The sequence below is a fragment of the Hydra vulgaris genome, chromosome 06, assembly GCF_038396675.1.
Source record: "Hydra vulgaris chromosome 06, alternate assembly HydraT2T_AEP".
Classification (NCBI taxonomy): Eukaryota; Metazoa; Cnidaria; class Hydrozoa; order Anthoathecata; family Hydridae; genus Hydra; species Hydra vulgaris.
The window spans coordinates 39050001-39057643 of record NC_088925.1 but is presented as its reverse complement, the minus strand read 5'-3'; the positions used below and the strand labels follow the sequence as shown (position 1 = coordinate 39057643).

Below are 7643 nucleotides of genomic sequence, written 5' to 3'. Positions count from 1 at the left end.
GACCAGGCACTCATTAAATCCTCTAGGCACTCAATAAGTCCCTTGACGATTTTATTTTGTGTTGGAATATTTTTGCCGTATTTGCAACCTAAAATCCGTAAATATGTTGTAAATATCTATTGGTAAATAAAGGTATCTATTGTACAAACAGATATTTGACAATACTAATTAAAATTGAAGCAACTTATGTTAATTTTTTACCTGTTGTATTGTAATTTTTTTTTAAATAATGATAGTCAGGTATTACCTGAGGTAAATATAAATAAAATTTATTCTATTTAAAATTCTATTTTAAATAGAATAAATTTTATTCTTTATTTTAAACAGTATTTTAAGATAAATAAATAAATTGTATTAAAATAATAAAAATATTTAATTACCTTTTTTTATATAAAATTGAAAATTATTTTACTATTTTTATAGCTAGAATATGAATGAAATTGAAATAATATAAAAGATAGAATATGAATGAAATTGAAATACATATAAAAAAATTATCCAATATTTGCCGTTTATGTAAGCAAAAAATAATAATAGACCAATATTATGTTTGTAAAAAGACTGCTCTGGAATTCAGTAAGGAAATATTTGATATTTTTGGTCACCATCTCAATGATGATTGTGAAAATGTCCACCCAAAATTTTTATGTAAGAAATGTCTAAGAAAACTCCAGCGTTACCAGAAAAGTCCATTTATTGTGTTTCTTGTAGATGTTGCTGATTTTACCAAACATGAAACAGTAACATGTTTAGTATGCTGTGGACATTTAAACAAGCATATTTATAAAATTGAGTTTTCTGGTGTTTTAAAAAATGACCTAAGTAAATCGAATAATACTTCACTATCACCTATACCTTCACCTATTACTTCATTTCACAAGTTTCTTGAAATCGCTAGCATGTACAAATTTATGAAAACAAGTGAAAGTGAAAATTGTTATTATCTTAGCAAAACTCATGAAATAAGTGGAATTCCAGTTATTGAAAAAAGTTTAAAAATTTATAAAAACTTTTCTTGGGACATAATTGCCTACAATTTGCTTGTATCTAAAGTAAATCCTTATCTTGCATTAATACCAGAAATAATATATGAAGAAAACATTCATGAGTTTAGCGAAATAGCTATTAGCGAATTGAAGATTTGTCCAGCCAATGATGAATTTAAGGATCTAATTTCTCATAAACTGTCATATGGCTCCCAATTGCATTTCTTGAGCAAAGATAAAATCATTAAAGCAACAATTGAAAATAAACAATTTTCATCTGAAGCAGATCTTAAAGTTATAAGGTCAAGTAAATGTGATAAACTAATTTCAAATTATGTAAGTAGATGCGATCATTACACTGCATTGAGAAAAGATCTTATTTTGTATTCTCATAGATATGAAACAGACACAATTGGAAGTAAAGAAAAATCTCCTAATATTTACAAAAATAGGGAACAACTATTACAAAAATGCGAAGATCAACATAATTGTTTACAATATTTGAAGAATGTTCTAAAAAGAAAAGAAAAGAGAATAAAAAAACTTTTTGAAAAAGAAAGCATTGTTTTGCCTGACGAACTAAATGATGTTGTTAGTGGTGTTTTAAAAAACAATGATAACCTTAGCTTTCCAAGAGACTCTTCAAAGTATTTATTATGGCGAGAACAACTTAAAAATTTTGGATTAAAGAATAAAAAGTCTTCTCGATGGCACCCCTTGTTTGTAAGGTTTTGTCTCAGCATATACTTAAAATCTCCAGATATAATTCTTAACAAGTATATACGGTTATTCTAATTTGTTTACAAAATGTTTGTTTCAGTTGTTTTTTTGATATATTAAATGAAGTCATTAAATTCTCTTGTAACTGAAAGTCAATAGAGAGAGATGCCTAAGAATCTTCGAGGTACCTAGCGTACCTATCTCTTAACTTGTTAACCTCATTATTTTTTAAGCTTTGCTGACAAAATTTGAAACCTATAAAATGAGCTCAATTAATTCCTTATCAAAAGTCAACTTTTCCATTTTAAAATATAATATTTTTTTGAAATATTTTTTTTTCTTTTGTTTATTTTAATTAATTCTTTTAATTTTAAAAGCATTTTAAAGTATTATTATTTTTATAATTTATTTAATTTTTAGCTGCATATGAGCACATTCGAAACTCAGGTTTTATTGAATTGCCGCATAGAACAACGCTTAACCAATACACTGACTTTGCTTCAAGTAACTCAGGATTTGCAGCAGAAATAGTTTCAAGATTATGTTTAAATTTAAAAATAGAAACGCTAAAAGATCATGAAAGGCAAACAATTATAATGTTTGATGAGATGAAGATTAAACAAAATTTTGTCTTTTGTTATGCATCTGGGGAGCTAAGAGGCTTTACAGAATTAGGAGACATGAACGAAGAACTTAATGAATTTGACAGGTGTTTTAGCCTGGTAACACACAAAACTAAGGATCTTGCATCGCATATATTGTGTGTAATGGTTGGTGGTCTTTTAAAGCGTTTCACATTTCCGTTAGCTTACTTTTGTACACTAGGGTTATCAAGTGATCAATTGTTTCCAATTATTTGGAAAGCAGTTAGAATATCAGAGAGTATTGGTTTAGAGGTTGTCGATTTTGTTTCCGATTGGCCGTCTTCAAACAGAAGTTTCTTCAAACTGCATGAATTAGCTGATGGCTCAAATGTGTCAGTTGATGGGGTTGTTTATTGGGTTTATAATCGATATGACATGGATAGAAAAATATTTTTTTTCAGTGACCCTCCACATTTATTGAAGACATTGAGGAATAACTTAGAAAATTCTGGTAGTAATAATTTTACCAGAAATTTAACAGTAAATTTCCTATTCAAATTATATAGTTATTGTCAGATTTATTTTTTTATTTTTACTATATTTTATGAAACTTTTTATTGATAATTGATTTATTTTTTTATATTTTTGGCTAAATACCTATTTTATAATTTATTTACACAATTTATTATAAATTTATAAGAAAAACTATTTAAGCAAATGAAAATTTTTTTATAGTTGTTCTTTAGGGTTATTAAACTTAGTATGTAATTTTGAGACCATATTTTAGTTTCATCTTTATTTAGTGCAATGAAAAATCTTTAAACTGGCAGCAATTAATTGACCTCTACGATTGTGATCTTGGCAGGTTTCGCTTAGCTCCTGGACTGCGAAAGTTACACAGATTGACGCAAGACCATATGTTTTTAACACCTAGATTGCGGATGAGAGTAAATTTAGCTAGTCAGGTAACACAATTTCATTTTATATAAGTAAATGTAAATTTCTTTCAGGAGATGACGCATGTTATGTATAATTGAACTTTCAAGAAATGATGAGTAGTGGTTTCAGAACATTAGTAGAAGTTACACTATACTGAATAATATGTTAGTAAAAGTTGTTACAAATTCTTTAAGGTTTTGAGCAGCACTGTAGCTGATGCAATCGCTAATTGTAACAATGAACAATTTTCAGAATTGGAAAAATTCATTCGTTTAACAGATATGTTTTTTGATATGCTGAATGTAAACAATAAATTTCAAGGTCAAAAGAATAGGAAGCCTGCTCTATACCCCTATCGGGCAGTGGATGATTGGAGATTTGAGGTATTGTTATCTTTAATTAATATACCTTTCTTAATGTTGAAATTTGTCATCATTGTGTTCTGGTTTTTGCACTTGACTAGTTTGGTTTAGGGTTGAGTTTCCCAAAAAAATGAGAATGAGTGTTATTTAATATTAACCAATGAGTTTAACTCTGAAAAAGAAAAGCCAATATTAAGATTCTTTAAAAAATAAAAAATTATCCTCTAAAATCTTTATTTTTCTATTTTCCTAATGCCATTTTTTCTACTATTTTAGTGGTTGCAAAGCACATACCTAAAATATATTAATGAGTGGAAAGCACAAGCTGAATCGAGTGAAAGGATACCTAAAGCAATGAAAACCAAACTTTGTTTGAGTTCTCAGACTATCCAAGGGATCAGGATTACTGTTATTGGTATTTTGAGTTTTTTTGTTCATTGAAAGTATACTCACAAAAAATGTGTTACTCAAAAAAAAAATAACTTTTAAATGCTAAGAGATTATTTCATGAAATTTGAAATCTATCGATGAATTCTAATTGAGTTGAGAATAGTAAAAAAATATGTTGCAAACTAGTTTCCCTCAAATTTGGTGTACTATATTGAGCACTTTGGCATCATACAAATCTTTTTAATTACTTTAAAACAGTTCTCTAGTTTAATTGCGAAGATTTTCCCTCAAAAAATTATTACATAACTGAAGAATTCTAAAGGACTAAACGATATTCTGTGGTTATTTACAGCATTAAACGCAAGTGATGGCGTCATACTGATTTAGGTATAGGCAAGGCTTCAGTACATACATCGATTGATTTAGGGAGAACTCACAAGAGAGTTGATAACACTTAGGCTTAGACAGGGATTAATATTATTCGTTTTTACTTTCTTCGTTTTACTTTGTTGTTGAAGAAATAAAGCGCTTTTTTTTAGCATTAAAGTGCAAAAAATGTATCAGGGAACTGTGACCTTATATAGCATTTGTAAATATATATGGAACATGGGAGAACAATTTCCACTTCAGACTTAAGTATAGGGAATAAGTAAAAAAGTATGGGGTATAAAATCTTAAACTAATTAACATCAATATTTGAATATAAAAAAATACATCTGTTTAATTACTTCAATTTTAGGGAAATATTACATGAAACGCAATGATGTAAAAACACTCAATTACATATAATACTTTTTATAGTTTAATAACTATACGATTCTTTTTATTCTTAATTAAAAATAGAGCTTACAAATAAAATATGTTACTTTTGATAAAAAAATATGATTCAGAAACATGAAAAAACATATTTAAAAAAGGTTAAAAAATCTGCTACTAATAGAATACACCCTACTTTAAACTTTTACGTAGTGAAACTTCTCCTTTACGGAAAATTTTATGCCCTATTTCACTTCTTCTCATAATCTGAATCCACGTTTTAACAAAGGCCCTAATTCTGATATTAATCCACCTTTTAATAATTTTCTCATATAATACATTTTTTATACTGCCATTTTCAAGGTCCATTGTTAGCATCTCCCATTTTTCTATGACAAATTCACTTTTAATTATATTGTTATAAACTACAGTACTTAAATTTTCCCCGCAATATAATTTTACAAGCATCTATTTCAATTTGACGAACAAAAAGCAAAAACCTGTCATTTACTATTATGAGCCCTCCTCTATTAACTCTTTCAACCCAGTGTATCGTATATTTATTTATATCTGCACATTAATCTTTTGGCTCTGTCTTTGATCCCCATAATGATAATAAATCAATTAATGCTTTACCCTGAGGTGATCGTTTATCCTTTATATTTTCTTTAAGAACATATATTATATAACCAGCAATATATCTAATAGTCTCTTCTTCAGAAATATCGAGAGGCTTATAAACTTCCTTGACATTTACATCTAAATTTATACATTTAACACGATACTCTAAACTCCATTGCAATAACCTATCAAATATATATTGGAGTAATAGACTGTTCGCTTTTTTCGATGTAGAAATATTGCTAAGGGATAGGAAATCATTCCAAATATCTTTTGCTTTTTTTAAATAGCATAAATGCAGAAATTTTTTGAACATTTCTTCTCTGTTATGGCACACGGTTCCATTAAGTTTTATAATTGTAAAAATTTCAGCTTTAGCATGACTGTCAAACTCCTTAAGCTTTGATGTATCTTTTGATAACACTTGCATTACTTCTTCCGCCAACAACTTGACTTCTACACCTGGTCCAGTAATGTTATGCATAGGATCTTCAGATGCTTCCTTTAAAGATCGAGTAATAAAGTTCTCAGAGTGTGTGTTGAACTCTGATTCTATCAGCTTAGGAGCTATAAAGAAATGAATAGATATTGGTAATAAACATGACATGACGTAAAATATAATTAAATGTATATAAAAAGTATACATGCAGGGTGTTCGCCAGAATTATATTTTATAAAGCCAGAATTATATTTTATAAAGTGTTTTTACAATATTGGGAATATTTGTAGTTATTGTTCTACAAAATATTGGCATTTTTTGTTAAAATTGACTATACTAAAAATAAAGTCATTGAATTTTGGGAATTTTAAACCCATTGGGAATTCAACGGTATATGCAGTGCCATCTGGCTGGCTAACATCCAGACATGTTACATTAATATTTTAATATAAAATTAATTATATTTAATATGCAATTATAATAGCATAATTGTATATTGTAAAATAAATGCAATTATAACTTACTAATATACATTATTTTTAAACTGTTTAAAATTCTTAGTCATGATTTTTTCTGTATTCATTTTGTGTAGCTTTAATTACATCTTTTAATCATTGACAGATGTGTTAAAGCTACAAAAAAATATTAACTTAATGTAATGTTTTAATTACATTAAAATATGTAACAAAAGCTACAAAAAATGAATAAAAAACAATCATGAAATGATTTTTAAACAGTTTAAAATAACACTGAAATACTAAAATCATAGGGTTGCCAGATGTCCCGGTTTTACGAAGGAGAACTAAGTAAAAAAAATATTTTTACATATTTGGCGCAGAATTCTCCTTCGTAAAATCGGGACATCTGGCAACCCTATAAAATCAGCAACTTTTTTTATTAACAACTTACTTTCTCCATGCATATCTTTTCTACACTTTTCTTCGTGAATTTATAAAAGATTTTAATTTTTATACTTTTTACTACAAAAACTGCAAAAAACTGGAAGTGTAGTAAGGGTGGACGAAGATTCATTTCTAAAGTAGACCTCTTCGAAAACAAATTGAGAAATATTATCATCGCTTACAAACACAAGCTTTGGAATATGAGGAAGTTCCTCCACTATAAAATCCATAGCAATTTCATCCTCGTTGATTAAATCCTCAGAATTCACGGTTTCTGGATTGAATAAAAATGAATCTATCTCCAGTTCTTCGTCAATGTCTATATTCTTTAAAGCAAATTCCAGTTCAATATCAGCCATTTTCCATGTCAACTTTTTATCTTATTTTTTAATTTATTTTTTAAAACGTTTATAAGGTATTTTTAAAGAAATATCATATACTTTTATATATATACTTTTTAATGTGGAATGTGATTAGATAACCTTAAGTTATGATAATTACGCGAAAAATCATCGAAAAATCTCGCAGCACTGGTTGCTTCGGGCAATGTTGATTGGAGAGTCATCTGTTTTCCAGTGGGTTTTCAAGCAATTGAGAGCTTTTGGGTAGTCATTCAGAGCTTCAGATAGTTCTTCAAAATCTTCAACGCTGAACAATTGACTGCTAAAATAATGGTCAGCCCATGAGTAAGAAATGAATGAACAGATTTTACGCAATCTGATCCGGATTTCTGGCATCAGAATAAACGCAAGAAGGGCTAGAATGGCACGAGAGTTCCTGGGTGCGTTGCTGATGCTTGGGATCTGTTTGAAATTCACGAAGGGGATCTCATTCCTCTCAGTTAAGTAACGGAATACGAGTGAGGTGGTAGAGAAATTTCATGTCATCTTTCCAGCCGCCTGTTTTCTTAATCTCAGTTTTACCGTTGCTGAAGGCTGCTTTCA

General features: G+C 28.5%; 1 long non-coding RNA gene across 1 annotated transcript; it reads left to right on the top strand.

Moving 5' to 3' along the window:
• The first annotated feature begins 3083 nt into the window (after positions 1–3083).
• Positions 3084–4657, top strand: LOC136081027 (uncharacterized). Its single transcript, XR_010638827.1, has 3 exons — positions 3084–3255; positions 3424–3612; positions 3868–4657. It is a non-coding gene; the product is annotated as an uncharacterized LOC136081027 (long non-coding RNA).
• The last annotated feature ends 2986 nt before the right edge of the window (positions 4658–7643 follow it).